Here is an 18,401-nt window from a genome sequence, read left to right on the forward strand (position 1 = left end):
GCCAGGGTCTCACTGCCCAGTGACCTCTGTTGGTAAGAGATGGCAGACATATGGGGGCAGGACACCCAACAGTGACCAGAATGTGGCTCACCCCTGTGGAATGCTTCAGAGATTTAAGTGCCACTTTTTTCAGGAGGAGAATGGAACACAGCAAAAGGTAATTGGCAAAAATATTTTCTCTCTTTGCTTCAGCAATCAATTTAATAGCTGCAAAGTCCAGTCTACAAACTGAATTGGGAAAATGTTCAGACTGAGTTGGTTTTTTAATGGGACTTGTTTTGGTGCCTTTACCTTACTTCATTTTGTCTGTCCCTACTCAGCACTAAGTGCCAGAATTGACGTAAGACAGATAGTCACTTGGCCCAGTCCTGTGTCAGTGACCTTCGGGGATGTGGCAGTATATATCATTCATTTTTTTTCTCTCTCTCTCTCTTTCACTGTCAATCTCTTTCTGTCATGGATACTTTGATTAATGTCAATAACAAATAATATTTTATTTTTATTCCTATTCATTTCTGAATGTGCTCTGAGGTGTTATGGCGTTTAATTTTATTTTAGTGAAACTTTCATGAGTGCACTAGAGGATGTATTCCCACTGGATGGAGTGTAACCAGTTGCAAAAGATCCAAGCACTCTGACTGTGAGACCCTCCGAGAAGGGATTTGTCCAACATTGTAAGTTGCAATCAGTATTTACTGATTGAAATAGGAACTACTGAGCTCACACACCACTGGCTGTCCAGAGCTCTTGCCAAGGCTAAATAGCAAGTTTTGCCACAGTGGGACATTTCCTCTGTGGGCTGAGAGATGGTGGAGGAGAGAACCAGTCTTAGTTGTCATGTTTTTTTTTTAACATGAAAGGCACCTTCCATCCACCATCTCTCTTCCCCCCCGCCCCCCCCAACACGCCCATCTCTGCCCTGTCTCCAGGCTGATTGATCATGAAGCAAAACTGATGTCTGACAGTGGTTGACAAACTCTCAAAGTAACAAGGATAAAGAAAAAGAAAATTAAGACATAAGTGCTTACTGTTGTAATAATATTACTTAGTTTGTAGCACAGAATAATTGTATACAAAATGTATCTCCATGGAAAAATTGCTTTTTTTTTCGAGCTTACAGAAGCTACTTTACATCTGAATTCTGACTGTACCTCACCCCTTTTCCGTGACATACTGGCTCCCTTATACAGTGCAGATGAAATGGTGGCCCCATGCCAGGAACTCATCATATTTATGGACTGCAGAACGGAATGAGTGTAATTATATGCGTACCATATGTGAATGAGGCAGCTAACCAGTGATCTTCCGGATGATGAGAGGGACTCAACAGGGATTAGGTGAAATGATTATAGGAACAAGTGCAAATGTCAGCTAAGTGAACATGCTAATGAGTGTGTCACTGGTGAATCTCTCGTCGTGTGACTCTCATCCTCTGGTCTTCACTCAAAATTAACATGCAGTGTTGGGCCTAAGAAATCCAAGTTATGTTGTTTTTAAATCAAATTTTTCATGCAACGTTATGCCCAAACCTTTCTACTGTGATTAGATTTTAAGTTGTTCTTGTCCACAGCTGTACCATCAGCATTATTGTTACCACCCACCACAGATTTAAATACACTTGTCTGTGTTTTTTTTAGACAAAGATTTCTCCTTTGAAAGTTGTAAAGCCACCCAGCAGCTGTTCAGAGGAACAATGCAGGTTAACCATTTGGGCTCAGAAAGAACTTACTGCATTGAAAGTGTGTTTTTAAAATTTCATTTGAAAGCTGAGGCAAATTTTTCTCTAGTTTCTCCAGCTGTTCTAGGGGGAGGTGACCAGGTTTCTGCTGATGCCACTCAGAACAACCGCTGAGAGCGCGAATGTAAATATTCAGGGCAAGATTCTCCTTCTGTCACCCTCGTCTGCCTCTCATGTTCCCAGAATTGGAAAATATTTTTGTTTTCCGATTCCTAATTCGTAAGTGTGGCAAATCTCCATAGCAACCTAAGTTTTCAAGGAATTCAGGCTATATCAGTCCATCAGCTTTAGTTGGCTGCATGGCCTTGTCACTCAGTCATTTTACAAGCCATGAAGGTCTTTTTATCGTAATATGGGGAAAAAAAATGGATCCCATTCATCAGCGGGAAATTGAGAAGCAAACATTGAGAAGGAATAATAGGGTTGTGATGGTGGGGATATTAATTTTCCAAACATAGACTGGGCCTGCCAAAGGGCTTGGATGGAAAGGAATTAGTCAACTGAGTACAAGAAAATGTTCTTACTCAATGTGGGATGTACCTATGAGAGAAGGTGCAATACTTAACCTTCTCAGGGCAAGTAATTGAGGTGTCAGTGAGAGATACTCCCCCTGGAGTATCAGAGGCTGAGGGGTGACCTTCTAGAGGTTTGTAAAACTCATGAGGGGCATGGATAAGGTGAATAGCCATGGTCTTTTTCCCAAGGTAGGGGTGCCTAAAACTTTAGGCATAGGTTTAAGGTGAGAGGCTGGTGTATATATGGAACAAACTGTCAGAGGAAGTGGTGGGGCTGGTACAATTACAACATTTAAAACTGGATGAGTATATGAATAAGAAAGGTTTAGAGGGATATGGGCCAGGTGCTGGCAAATGGGACTAGATCAGTTTAGGATATCTGGTCAGCGTGGACAAGTTGGACCAAAGAGTCAGTTTCCGTGCTATGACTCTACATAAATGATACATATTCTGCATTAGAATGAGAGTGTGCTTGGACAAAAATAATCAACCCCATGTCTCCTGCTCTCAAACTCCTGCACAATGCATTTTTATTGTGAACTCTCCCAAAGCTTTTTCATCCCCTGAAGGGAGAATTGTAGACAAGTGCTTCCCAGTCTCCAGGGGTAATCAAGCACATTCAACAAATTTTCATTTTGATCCTAATGTTGTCCAGGAGCATTAGGGTGGAATTCTATTCCTTTGCCTGTCCTCCCAGGAACCAGTGAGCTATGAGGACTTTTTGATTTTCCCTACCTTGCTTTAACCATTCAACACTTTGTCTAAATATTTTTTGACGTAGTTAATAAGTACTCCTTTAACATTGAGTCCTTATTTGCTCTCTGCTCTCTGTCAGTGGACAATTGGTTCTCTTTAGTCTTACTTGAGGCATACTAGAACAATAACAATTTGCATTTATATAGCTTCTTTTATGTAGAATGATATCTCAAGGCACTTTAATGAGTGAAAAAAACTCACTGAGACAAAAGAGGAGGTATTACAGAGGCATCTAAAAGTATGATCACAGTGTTAAGGAGGATCTTGAAGGGAAAACAGTAAGTAGAAAGGTTTATGGTAGAGTATTGTATTCCTTGAGTATTGTATTATTGAATGAAGAGTGTGGTGCTGGAAAAGCACAGCAGGTTAGGCAGCATCCGAGGAGCAGGAAAATCGACGTTTCTGGCAAAAGCCCTTCATAAGCAAAAATAGTTGAATGGTAAACTGTGAGCAGGAAGGACTAAGCCCACTGAAAATGGAGGCTGTAATCTCCAAGGCTCAGCAGTTGCTTGGTTAAATGATGAAGGTGGAAAGGATGGAAATCATTCCTTTGTCAAAGTCAAGTTAAGTTTTGGATAGATAGAGAAGAAGATGGATTTTAAAGGACAGGTTAAAGGAAGAACTGCATGAAGTTCTGAAAAGAGGAGATTACATCCATAAGCTAAGCTTCCAACAATGCCGCAGTTGTCGATGAAGTAGTGAATGCCTACGTTCTTATTTGTGAGAGATCTGACTTTCTTGGTAGAAATATAGAGAGGTCAATGAGTATTGAGCTGTTGCAATAATTCATTGAGGGGTGTAATGTGTGAGTTAACTGGGATGGCAAGGAGGTTTGTAAGATTCGCCCCAGCAGCTGTCACTGGGAATAAAGAATGGAGGTAGGAATTAATTCCTTGATGAGCCTATTTCAGAATATCAAGAAAGGTACAGAGGAAAGAGGTGGGTTCGAGCATGGAAGGCAGCTAAAGATTAATGAGGATTAGAGTGTGGTTTTGAAGGGAAAAGTTGACCTTGCATTACCTTCCAAATTAAATGGGCGTCATATTTACATTGCCTTTGGCTTTCTGCACCTACAAACCTCGAACTGATGTTGTTGAATTTTCATTTTTTTGTGAAGAGAATTCTGTGAAGCTCCTGGTGTGATCCTGATCCCCTTGATGCTCTTCCCTCAGACCGTTGCAGAGTATCAATGTTGTTCTGATAGCAAAGTGTCAAAACTTGTAAATCTGGCTGCCCACAATCTGGCAGTGCCTGAAAATTAGACATTGTTTATGCTAGTCCATGCATCAATTTTAGTTGAGTAAAATTCTAGACCATTGATATGATATGACTCCAAACTAGTTATTAGCTTTACCACTTCACTCCTCACTCAGTCCTCCACCTAAAGCAACCCTTGGCCAACGACTCAATTTGATCCAAAACACTTAGGGCCTTAACTGAAATTTGGAAATACCCAAAATTCAGTATGGCCTTGTCTCAAGGGTGTTGGTTTTGAGATAACTGTATTTGTAACTTGCTTCAAGTTGTAATGAAATATTCTTGGTTTATTCATCGTCCACTAGGTTTGTTGATTGTAGTTTTAGGGTGACTTCATTTACTTACCCTATCGGGTTAATTCATCTAAATCAGTATCATTAAAAAGATGATATTTAATCCCATTTAGGAAGGAGGGGTGAGAGGGAGAGAAGACGGTGCAATTCCTGTGCATGGCAGTTTCTATTATAAAGATGAACGTTAACAAACTTATAATGGATGCAGAATGATAAGGAAAGAAATTGTGACTTTAAATGCAGATTGAATTACACCCGCACAACCTACTTCACATACCTACCAGCCTCCAACCCTGTTTCTCCTGAAGACCAGACCATACCCCGATTTCCCCCAATGCGTTAAGATTAACGATACACTATTAATACTTAAAATCTCATGCCGATGCTCATTTCCTGTCAGCTTTTTCTGTTATAAGTACGTATCTGAATATTAATAGTGGAAATTGCTCGTGTCAATTGGTTACAGTGTAATTACAGTTTTACCCCGGTGGAGTCACTATAGTGCCATAATGGGGAACAAGGTGCAATTACTTTCTGACAAATTAATAGTGATTTCTATTAAAAAAAAAAGGATATGGGAACTTATAACAAAAATATAAAAAAATGAGTACTCAGTTAGATCTGCCTGCCTTGATCAAAATATCACCAGCGTCACTTAAAACCATATGTTGTCTTTCTTCCCCATGTGTGGTGCCAGTGGTGAATCATTATTGTAAAGTAGTGGTTCATATCTTAAGTGTAGTTGCTACAGTTTTCTTCTTCTTACTTAACCACTCAAATTATACTAATTTAGCTCTGTTTTAATTAAAGAACTGCGGGATGATTTGCTATATTTCTTTTCCAGTTTTAAAGTGGGAAAAAAATTTTCAAAATTGGTTGCTATGTCTCACAAAATCCTCACTTAACTGCAGGTGAAATTGAAGCGGTGCTTGGGAATTTTAAAACAAGGCAGCCCCATTGTTGTGATTTAAAAATCTTGAGATATTAAAATTCCTTTACAATAGCACACTGGATAACAACATTCTCAATATTCTGAACTGCTGTGCTATATATCTGGACCACATGTCCTGATAAATGGAGGTCATGTTGCAGCTTTACAGGACATTAGTTCGGCCACTTTTGGAGTATTGCATGCAATTCTGGTCTCCCTCCTGTTGGCAGCATGTTGTGAAACTTGAAAGGGTTCAGAAAAGATTTACAAGGATGCTGCCAGGGTTGGAGGGTTTGAGCTATAAGGAGTGATTGAATAGGCTGGGACTGTTTTCCCTGGAGCATTGAAGGCTGAAGGATGACCTTATAGAGGTTTATAAAATCATGAGTGGGATGGATGGGATGAATAGACAAGTTCCTTTCCCTGAGGAGAGTATAGGTTTAAGGTGAGAGGGGCAAGATTTAAAAGGGACCTAAGGGGCAACATTTTCATACAGAGAGGGCTGCATGAATGAAATGAGCTGCCAGAGGAAAGGTGGAGGCTGGTACGATTGCAACATTTAAAAAACATCTGGATGGGTATATGAATAGGAAGGGGTTGGAGGGATATGGGCCAAGTGTTGGCAAATAGGACCAGATTAATTTAGGAAATCTGACCAGCATGGGCAAGTTGGCCCAAAAGGTCTGTTTCCGTGCTGTATATCTTTGAGTCTCTGACTCTAATTGCATTAATATGTACTTTAGTACTAATGACAGATACAACGCCTTACTTTTTCTTCAGTGTTGCTTGCAAACATGCAAACATGCTCAAAAAGAGGAGAGAGGAGGAATGGGAACTAATTGTCTGCCCCTAGTTTTGGTCAGAACCATGATGCTTGGAAACCTTTGCTGTGCCTTTTCCAGCACAAGTTCTAGGCTTTACATGAGGAAAACATCACCAATTACATACAGATGAATATCCGAAGCCTCTGCAATTCACCACTTACAGTTCAGGTTAAATGGGGATCAGTGTCACATTTTGTTTGATGACATTGCTGTGAAGCATTTTGAGATGTTTTACTACGTGAAAGGTATGATTCAAATCAAATGAATATGGCCTGGCCCAGATTTTCCACACTCTCGCTAACTCCATCCAATGCAAGGCCACTTGGACTGCTGCTCAAGTTGATGCTATGATTGCAACCATGGCGTACCATCAAACACTCATTCAGGAGATGCAAGCTTCAGGTAAATGTGAAACCATGCTACAGTTTCTACCGCACAGAGACCAATGTTAGAAAACTAGAGATTCTGCCTCACTCTGTAGAAGAAACTTTCCTGGCTCCACCACAGATGCTGAACTGTGTCCGTCCCTTTTAAGGCTGAAGCTGTATCCCTCTTTTCATGGCTATTGGTAAAACTCTGCTGCAAAATGTGCACACCTAGCTCCTCCTCCATTTAAAATGAGGCTGAAAAGAAGTGAGCTTTCAAAGAGCCAGCACATGCAAAATTGGCCAAATAGCCAGTGATTCTACAAGGCTCACATACGCCATTCCTGCTGGGTTTCCCATTAATCAGTCCTGTATAACATAGGGAGATTGGTCATTTACTTACTACTTGGAATTCCGATAGGGTGAACCCAAAAAAAAACGCTTAGACTTGACATGTATGTAGACACTTTTTTTTTTAAGTACACATTTAAAAATGACCTTTTTAAAATAACCTTACTGTAATATCTAAGCACCACGCAACACAATCCATAAAAAATTCCAACTTTTGCTTCGCTTCCTTCCCCTCTCCTTTCCAGTATTTATGCCCTCTCTATGTTAATTCAAGAGTAGGGCTGGTTCCTCTTATTTCCTATGAGTTTATTTTTGGTTCTGCACCTACCCATTTATTTATTTGTCTGTACAATCCTGTCTAACTGCTGCTTGTTTTTATACGGCTGATTAGCGTTGTGACAGTTCTCTGCGCTTCGGTTTGCTCAACAAGTCAGCTACATTAATGAAATGTTTTCAAAAACATTCCTTGATCTGTGCAGTACACGATTTCTCTCTTTTTCATTTCTTACTGATTTATTTCTCCATTTTAGAGATTTGTTTTGTTTCCTGCACTTTGGGTCTTGCTAGGCAGTCTCCTAGTCGAAGACAGCAAAAGGAGAGATTGGGAATGGGAGGTTGAATGCAGGTAATTTATGTGCAGCCGGCCACATATGCCAATCACTCTCTGATCATTGTTAAAGTGTGTATACCTAGACAGGGAGTGTCAGTGGCAGGCCTTATAATCACAGTGTATCACAGATGACCCTGACTGCAACCTTACCCAATCTCCGTGCACAGGGCTTGCTGCATCATTGAAGTAGATAATGAATGATGTATTTCACAATATATTAACCTAGTTTGGCTTTGTAAATCTTAATTCCTTACCTCTCAAAATCTCTCACTCGCAGTCTTGTCATTTCAATTGACCCTTTAACTTTCCGAGGAGAGAAACTTGCTAATTTCCGCTTCACAAATCCTGATCAGTTGTGAAGCTGATTTCACCTCCCTCTCCCAAACTACAGAACACAACTGAATTATATTTCTTGAATTCCTAAATCGCACCTTATAGTGCCCTTTCTGAGTTGGGTTACATATCATTAGCCTGACTGAGGCCAACAAACTCAGCACAGATGAGGAAACAAAGCTGACAACTTCCTGGATTAGTGGTGCTGGAAGAGCACAGCAGCTGTTCCCTCCGTGACTACCTGGTCAGGTCCACGCCCCTCCCTACAACCCACCCTCCCATCCTGGCACCTTCCCCTGCCACCGTAGGAACTGCAAAACCTGCGCCCACACCTCCCCCCCCCCCCACCTCCATCCAAGGCCCTAAAGGAGCCTTCCACATCCATCAAAGTTTTACCTGCACACCCACCAATTTCATTTATTGTATCCGTTGCTCCCGATGTGGTCTCCTCTTATTGGGAAGACTGGACGCCTCCTAGCAGAGCATTTTAGGGAACATTTCCGGGACACCCGCACCAATCAACCACACTGCCCTATGGCCCAACATTTCAACTCCCCCTCCCACTCTGCCGAGGACATGGAGGTCCTGGGCCTCCTTCACCGCCGCTCCCTCACCACCAGACACCTGGAGGAAGAACACCTCATCCCTCCTCTCACTTATCTCTCCACGCTTCAGGCTCTCTGCCTTTATTCCTGATGAAGGGCTTTTGCCCGAAACGTCGCTTTTACTGCTCCTCGGATGCTGCCTGAACTGCTGTGCTCTTCCAGCACCACTAATCCAGAATCTGATTTCCAGCATCTGCAGTCCTTGTTTTTACCTAACTTCCTGGATTGTCTGGTTCAACTAATCTCCTGAACCATCAGGAATCTGTCTGTTTAGAATTGACATCAGCATTAGCATTGTTAGCTGGGAATCTGCTCTGAATTCTGCAGCATTCTGAGGCAACAAGTTTGCTCCTGATCTTAAATCTGCCTTGAGATGTATGAATTTGCACACCATCATCTCACATGAGGCGTTTGGAATAAAGTTGACAATGTTAGGAGTTGCAGGATTTGGGTTTTCAGTTTCCCTTCCTGTGCTGCTGTGTATTGGTGCTTGACCTCTTTTAACTTTCATAACCCTTTTACCATTTATATCATGAGGTTTTGTTTTGTGTGTATTTCCTCCTTTTTTTTCCCCCATGTTTTCTCTGCGAAGAGCCCCCCAGTTTGCTCCACTTCTGGACTAGCCATTCTCTCGCAGTCAGTCTGAGTGAGGTTATCAGTTTACTGCAAAGTAGTAATGGGCACACTTTCAGAGTTGGGATAAAACTAAGATGATTTTCTTTCAGCCCATGCAGTCAACAGAAGGCGATGCATATCTTATCTCAGCCTGATTCACACTGTGTCTATAAATGAAAAGGCAGTGAGTAAATCCATCAGAAAGACGAGAACCTTGTAGTGCAATGCCTGTTTGGGACATATGGTATGTATCTTTTACAACATGTTCTGCTGAGGTCCATGACTGCAGTTCTGTGAGATCGACCTACTTTGAGAACTCCTGCCTGTGGTGGTATTGGAAACCCAAACTGTTACTGGGAGTGGGGGAAATGACACAGGAAATAGTATCCAAGGTGTGATGGGAAAATAAAGATGATCAGAAATGACAAAAGGAAACTATTTTTCAGTACTTACCCAGGTCCGATATCTGTATAAGGAGGGGTCTTTCAGGGGTACTAAATGCACACTTCTTAGTGGTGGCAGAGTAGTGATTCATAATCCAGAGGCCCAGGCTAATACTCAAGGGGAACGTCATTTCAAATCCCACCTCAGCTAGTGGAACTTAAAATGAGTTACTAAAATCTGGAATCGAAAGCTAATGGTAATCATGAAACTATTGAGAAAGTGAGGACTGCAGATACTGGAGATCAGAGTCGAGAGTGGGGTGCTGAAAAAGCTCAGCAAGTCCGGTAGCATCCGGGGAGTAGGAGAATGGATATTTTGGGCATAAGCCCGTCATCAGGAATACTGATGAAGGACGTATGCCTGAAACATCGATTCTCCTGCTCCTCGGATGCTGCCTGACCTGCTGTGCTTTTCCAGCACCACACTCTTGATCATGAAACTATTGTCGACCTCATAAAAATCCCCCCGGGTTCACTAATGTCCTTTTAAGGAAAGTAATCTCACTTTTTTACTCAGTCTGGCCTACATGTGACTCCTAATGTAGTTGACTCCTAACTAGAGCGTGAAATGACATAATAAGTCACTTAGTTCAAGAACAGTTAGAGGTGGACAACAAATGCTGACCTTAGTAGTGACACCCACCTCTCATCAAAGAATAAATGAAAAAGAGAGAGAGACCTATGAAGCTTGGAAACTTTCTGCAATGTCCTGTCGATTATCCACTATTAGTGAACTGATAGTTCCTCAGCAGTTATTCACTCAAGAGAACTGCAGGAGGCAGTGGTGTAGTACTAATGTTACTGAACCCCAAACCAATGTTCTAGGACCTTGAGTTCAAATCCCGCCATGGCAAATGGTAAAATTTGAATTCAGCTGAATGTGGCTGACACTTAACTGCACTCTGGGCAATTAAGGATAGCAATAAACATTGGCCTGGCCAGCAACTCTCACGTCCCATGAACTAATTGAAAAAAGGTGTTGGCAATCAAGAGTTTAGAGCATTGCAAGAGTGCAGAGGTTAGTATAATTCAGTGTAATTGCCAGGGCAATGTGCTGCTGCAGACTGTACATATCTATGGAAATTGTGATGATTATTTCAGGGTAAGAGAGTACAGCATCAGCAATAGCATTGGTGCCAGATGAGAGGGTTGCCTATTAAGCACGTTGGGTTATAGATACACACAAACATTTCTTAAAAACTGTCTTTCAGTTAACTTCCTTCTCTCTTGTTTTTAAGAATGGTGTGAAGAAGTTTGTGTATGATCTTGAAGCTATAGGCAATCTCATGTCACTGAGTGTAGTGCCCATTCCTGTACATACAGATCTTAGGAAACACTATCTTTGCAGCTTTTCGATCAGGAGTTTAGAGTAGGTGGTTGTCTATGTCTTCCTCATATTATTCTTTGTCCATTCATTTACTACCTGAACATAGACCAATACTCATGAAACAATAATGGTTTGAATCCTATTTGCCCAATTCCTTGCACATTCAATCATTAGGAATTGTCATTTCCATACTAATTTGTTCAGTTGACTAGGAGATTCAAATGAGCCTTAGAATCCTCGTTCAACCCAGTGAAGTGATCTCAGTTGGGATCATGAGAGGTTATTGGTGCTTTGGGCGCTATGTTGCTGCAGGTTTCTGCACTTTGATCTTCCCATTTAATCCCTGCTGGGAGGTGTACATTTAAAAGCATTCCGAAATCACAAGTATGATAGACAGTGGGTCAGCAAGCCCACCACATTCATAAAACCCCTGGAGCAAAGGGTTGATCATTCTGGCTACTTGTATTCTTTGAGATTTCATGATATGACTTCTCCTTCTAAAGCCTCTCCCCAGCCTAGTTACTGTGTGTCATGCAAAGCAAAATGTTCAAAGAAAATGTAACAAAGTAGAAATTTTGAAATGCATTAAGATTTTATTCTTCCGGTTTGTAAATGGAATGTCCCAATGGTTAATCTTTCATTCTTGAGTGTTCAAAACTTGCCTGGAATATCGTGAGCAAACATGCTCCTGCCCACACTCCCACACCTGTCCTGCAATTGTGTCACCTCCTTAGAGATAGAGACAGCACATCACAAGTCCATCAAGGAAAAAGTTAAAAATCACACAACACCAGGTTATAGTCCAACAGGTTTAATTGGAAGCACACTAGCTTTCAACTTTGATTTTTAAACTTTGTACACCCAGTCCAACACCGGCATTTCCAAATCATCAAGGAAAAAGACCTTCTCTTTGACCTTGAATCAACATCAGTTGAATATATTGCCAGATGATCATTTTGCTGCCTACGTTATGCCAATCTAATGTACAGCACTTCACACGCCTCATAGATGCAATCCCTGCCCCAACCAAAACATATCTAAGGTGAACGTACAAGAATAAGCCACTCAACCCTTCAGGCATGCTCAGCCATTCCATTAGATCGTTGCTGATTTGACTTTGACCTCAATTCTATAATCCTGCATTTCCTCAATGATCTTTCATCTCTAGATAATCAAGAATCTACCTAACTCTGCCATATAAAATATTTAAGGATTCCACAATCCATTGCCTATAAATAGCATTCTAAAGATGCTGAACCCCCTCTGCGAGAAGTGTTTCATCATCTCTGTTTTAAATGCTCTCTTACTTTCAAACTATAACCCTTAGTCCTAGACTGTCTCACAAGAGGAAACATGCTTTCAACATCTATCCAGTCAGGTCCCTCAGCATTTTGTATGCTTCAATTAAATCACCTCTTCTAAACACCAGAGGATACTGCCTTATGGACTTAATATGGAGTTCAACATCTTCAACTTGCGAACCAGCTCCCATTCCTTTCCTTTCTTTTAGCTTTACCTGTTACATGTTCTATCACAATGTCCTCTCTCCCCTTCTCCCACCCCAGTGGAACTGCCTGTTCTTTCAAGTCTGGCAGTTAGACACAACATTGTTCTGCCATTCTCACATTCCAATCACTTAATCTGAACTACCAACATCCTTTCTCCCCCAGCACTCCAACCACCCCACTGTTGCATAAATGCTGCCCTGTCCACACTTCATGTCAGCTCTAATGAAGAGTCATCTAGACTCAGTGTTAGCTTGTTCTGTCTCCTTGGAGGCTGCCTGACCCACTATGATCTCAAGTATTTGTTTTCAGTAGAGACTAGCCTGTCCAGCCTTCCTACATAAGACAAGCTGCTTATTCCAGGTATTAGTCTAGTAATCTAGTAAATATTATTCAGTGGGCTTCTGAGTGTCAGCAAACACCTCACAAGATGACAATGCAGAAACATCAAGTAGAGATGAGATTCAGACTTCAGCTATGAGGCACCCAGTGGCTGAGTAGCCTGTTTATTCTCAGTGTCTGGATCCTTTCAGTATATTAGATGACTGGATCTGTATGGAAACAGACTGTAGAAAATGATGGGAAATACATTGGTCGAGGAGAATAAATAAAAAGCTAAGGGTTTACTCAAAACCTGTACCTAAATTGTAGAGATGCAATATAACATTGCAAATGAAGTGCTCCCTGTGAGATCAGTAGTTGCCATTTGAAAGTCCCAAGGCAGCAAAACTCATCCTCAATTTCAGTGAATGATGTTTTATTTCTAAGATATTAATGACTTTGTTGTAAGTAGTGTTGATGGAATCCTGTACAGGCCCAATAGCTAAGTCACTGAAAACAGTACTGAAGGATAAGTTTCAGTTTTAAGATATGTAGGAGTTTAACAAGTCATATTTTCAAGTTAGAAATGACTATTACTCATTCAGCCACTGGTGCGATGCTGCCTATATCATGTGATGGTGCCTCTTGACACATGTATAACAATGTATTATTAAATACCTTTGAGCCCAATCCTAAAATATTCACAGCGTCATTTGCTGAAGTAACTGGATTTTAATTCTGTTTCTCTTCAGGTAACAGAATGTCAAAAATGCTTCAGACACCCATGGATTGTCAAATAACTAAAATTGGGAAAACATACCTTGTGAGCATGAGGAATGGTAGTACTGGGAAATTAAGCTCTTTTTGCAGCTAAATTTAAAATCAAATATTTCAAGCCAGGCGCAATCTAGGCCCTCTATTCAGTGCCTCAACACTAGGTCACGTCTGAGTGTGGTTTACAGTAATTTTACCTCAAACTCCCAAAGAGCACCCATTTGGCACTGGTATAATCTTTCACATCATGTCATTGTGCAGCCCCCTTAAATTGAGCCAATTATGTGCTAACTTATGCCAAAGTGCTACATTAAACTGGATCACAACTCGTCAAAGTCATTTGGGGTTCCTATTGTTAGCAAAGGAATGCAACTTCAATCAGAATAATCCACTTGTAAAAGAACCTGCGTTTAAAGAAGACACCTCATTAAACATCTTAAGTGTATGTTCTGAGTAGTGTAGAAGTTTAAACAGGGATGCAGAGATATGGTTATGATGGATGAAAATGTATTTTAGCAGATTTAGTCGTAATCTACACAATTATTTATTTAAAGTACGATGTTGGTGATGCTGACAAGATGTTTTGAAATGAGTTTATTTCTAATTCTGAGACTTACTTCTAATGTCTTAACGAATGCAACAAAAATGTAATTTAGTGCTTCAGCATGTGAAATGTCTATTCAGAAAGTTACATTTTAACTTATTTTTAATTTTTTTATTGAAGTACGCATTATAATTACTTGTGCAATATTGGTCAGGGATAGGAGCAAAGAATTCATGAAGTTTGACTAGTCCAACGAAAAAGCTTTTACGTTTTAGCATTTTCTATGATTACTGAACATCTCAAATCACTTTATAGCTAATAGTGTATTTTTGAAATGTAACAACTAATATGTGCACAGCAAACTCCCACAAATAGCAATATAACAATGGCCTCATTATCAGTTTTTATGATGTTGACCGAGGGATAACTATTAGCCAGGACAGCAATGATAATTCCTCTGCTCTTCTTCAAAACAGTGCCTTAGAATATTTTAGGTCGACTAGAGAGTGTACAGAGCCTCAGTTTAACTCCTTTGACAATGCAGCACTCCCTCAGTTTTGCAATGGGGTGTCAGCCTTGCTTTTGTATTTAATCTCTGAAATAGCAACCCAGGATCTTCTCACTCAGTGTTATCGACTGAGCCATGGCTGACAATAATATTTACAGCACCAACTAAGTAAGCTCTCAACTTTCCATTGGCTGTCTTCCATAGCAAGTCACCACTAGTTTTGCAGTTTTCTGGTAACTGGCAAATGAGGTGTGTGACCTGCTCTGGGTGATGACAGATGTAAGTGCACTTAATATTAATTTGTATATGCAGGGGTTGGAAATCTGAAACAAAAATAGAGAATGTTAAAAACACACAGCAGTTTGGCAGCATCTGGAGAGAGAGAGAAGCAAAATTATAATTTCAGTCTCTGACCTTCCATCAAGATTGATATGTTTCTGTTATCATTGTGCTCTTAGCAGTTTGAGAAATAAGTCTTCCAGTATGTTTGCAGCAATTGACAATCTCTAAAGTGATAATGCAACTTATATCTAAATAAAATGATAAATACTGCGTTTGTATAGATGGTTGTAAATGCTACACTATTGAAGCAGGACCATATTGAGGAACTAAGATTATATCACCTCTTGGGAGAGAATTTTATCATTACTATCATCATGTGTCACTGCAGATTGCACTATTTACTTGCAGGTGTGTAATATTGCAGTTATTTTTAAAAATTCTGTGTAAATCTGATGTTGACTTTTAATGGAAGGCAGCTAATGAAGCCTGAGCTCATTTATATTATTGTACAAACAGACCATCAAAATGTAAGCAAGGTCAGCATAAATAGAGTGCCATAAGTCAATTAGATACACAGTTGGTTGTGGACGTAGAAAAATCCAAAACATAGTCCTTTAAAAGATGCATTTACTTTTAAAATTGAGAACATTGTAATTAAAGAACTTGGAACATACAGAAATACAGCACAGGAACGGGCACTTCTGCCCAACATGTCTGCCATGATGCCATTCCAAATCCTATCTGCCTGCATGTGGTCCATATCCCGCTATTTCTGGACTGTTCATGTGTCTGTCTAAATGCCTCTTAAACATTGCTATTGTATCGGCTTCTACCAACACTCCCAGCAGTGCATTCCACACACCTTCCACTCTCTGCAAATAATTCTTGCCTCACACGTCTCCTTTAAACTTCGCCCCCTCCCCCCCATCATTGTTATTTTTTTAAGGCATGTTGTTTTGATTCTTCCAGATGCTCCGTAGAATATTATAACAATGATTATTAAGCTTTCAACAGCCATTGGTAAAGGAGGAGGTCACAAGCCAATCTCTACTCAGTTTTAATTTATCCACAAAGTGAAACATAACGAGTGTATAGCACCTAACTCTCGTCACCACCCCAAAGTCAACAAATAATCTTTTCTATGTGTTCAGACAATACATACCTTCTACCTGGTCGTTCTTATCATCAATTATACAATTATCAGATTTCTTTCAGAAATAAAACTTAACAATTAATGCTTACAGCGGTGTTTCAGTTCTCAACATTAAGGTTTTCTTCATTCATTCACGGGACAAGGCCAACATTTATTGCCCATCCCTAATTGTCCAGAGGGCAGTTAAAAGTCAGGTAAAGATAGTAGTTTCCTTTCCTAAAGGATCTTAGAGAGCCAGGAGGGTTTTTCCAACAATTGACAATGGATTCATGGTCATCATGAGACTCTTAATTCCAGATTTGTACTGAATTCAAATTCCATCATCTGCCATGGTGGGATTTGAACCTGGGTCCCCAGAACAATTCTTGGGTCTTGGGATTAACAATCCAGCAATAATACCACTAGGCCTCTTTACATAACAGGATGTCCCAACCATTCCTTTTCATAATCCATTTAGTCAACTGATGACTTAAATGAATGCTTGGATTTCCTTCCTCTTGACAAAATTTATTTCATGTTAGCGAGGTCAGTGATTTTCATCATGCCAGCAGTCATAACTTCAGGAAAAATAGGAGCATGATTAGGTCATTTGCCCCTTGAAGCCTGCTCTGCCATTCAGTAAGATCATGGCTGATTTGATTGTGGCCTTAATTCCCTTTTCCACCCTCTGCCTCTGACCTTTGACTCCCTTGTCAATCAAACTCTGCCAAACCCGGCTTTACAGGTGAAAAATCTTTTATGATGATCAATGATTTATTTTCCAAACAACCAGCCAAAGTTTTGCCAGGAATGAGCTCATCAAATTATATCTACTAATTTAGATTTGTTCATGACAGCGAGTTCCAGAACAAGATTTAGTTATTTTTAAGTACTTTGTAGAGAACCTATTTCCTTGTTCCTAACTCTGGAGATTCTCAACTTTGATGGGCAGCTGGCATTTTACACACAACTTTCATGTGACTGAGGGTAACCATTCTTCTTGTGGAGATGTCTATGTCAGAAAGAAGCTGCCAGGCTCAATTCAGGGGATCTGGCTCTACCAAGCTCTGCGCGAACTTCCTGTGGGGAGTTATATGTACCGTGCATACTAATCAGTCTGTTTGCACTTTAGATTCTGTGAACGCTGCTGGTTAAGTGCTCTTGAAGGAATTATAACAGAGGCGCTACCGTTTACTTGCTCTGCACTTGTGATTTTTTTTCCTAACTGTTCATTCACTATTCTGTCCCTTGTGCATATCTGTTTTTCATTTTGTATTCCAATCATGGCTGTTGACCCACAACATGCCACTGTTCCACAGTTTGTGCATCCCAGCTCTCCCCACTGCCTACGTGGGACATTACTTTGACAATAGGCTGGAGCTATGTTTCCGTGAATATTTGGACATTCCTCCCTGACAACATACAACATGAATGAGGGGTTCAGGAGACGTTCTTTCATCTATGCAACTTGTTATCTGCTAATTTTGAAAATTAATGCCGCTGCAATCAGCCATTTGCATCTAATCCTCTCGTTTCTTATAATGCCACTTTAGTTTAATTAGGGCTAGAATAACATCATGTTGGCCAAGCTCCAAGATGGTAGTACTTGTTTCATCCTGACTCCACTTTATGCTCTGATTCAGCCTTGCCGTTGTACTAGATGGTAATTTACTCCCTGGTGATGCTGCTTCCTGGGATGAGGTGTCATTTTCCGACAGCCACTTTATTGAAGCTATAAATTAGAAAAAAAGCTGGAGCAATCTATATCAGCTGTTCCTCTACCTCTGAGGACGCTGCTATAGAAAGGCCAGGGAGAAGAGATCAGGGTGTGCAATATTATTCCCAACTTAGCACAAAGCAAACATGTAATTAAATTTCATTCAACTTCAAGATGGTGTTTTCAGTTGTCTTTTAGTGGAGGGTGGGGTGGTTATTTTAGAGCACCAATCATTCAACCAGAAGGATAAAAGTGAATCTGAATGATAAAAGTAGTGAAAAAAGTGGGTCTGAATATGCTCCCGGGAGGAGGTTGAGCAATTCATCAACTTCACCAACACATTCCACCCTGACCTTAAATTTACCTGGACCATCTCTGACACCTCCCTCCCCTTCCTGGACATCTCCACCTCCATTAATGATGACCGACTTGACACTGACATTTTGTACAAACCCACCGACTCCCACAGCTACCTGGATTACACCTCTTCCCACCCTATCTCTTGCAAAAATGCCATCCCGTATTCCCAATTCCTCCGCCTCCGCCGTATCTGCTCCCAGGAGGACCAGTTCCACCATAGAACACACCAGATGGCCTCCTTCTCTCGAGACCGCAATTTCCCTTCCCACGTGGTCAAAGATGCCCTCCAACGCAT

General features: G+C 40.7%; 1 protein-coding gene across 9 annotated transcripts in view; it reads left to right on the top strand.

Moving 5' to 3' along the window:
- Nucleotides 1-18,401, top strand: part of sobpa (sine oculis binding protein homolog (Drosophila) a) — a 356,343-nt gene that overhangs the window by 224,824 nt on the left and 113,118 nt on the right. The gene's annotated exons all lie outside the window — the stretch shown is intronic.

Source organism: Chiloscyllium plagiosum, chromosome 3 (assembly GCF_004010195.1).
Source record: "Chiloscyllium plagiosum isolate BGI_BamShark_2017 chromosome 3, ASM401019v2, whole genome shotgun sequence".
Lineage (NCBI taxonomy): Eukaryota > Metazoa > Chordata > Chondrichthyes > Orectolobiformes > Hemiscylliidae > Chiloscyllium > Chiloscyllium plagiosum.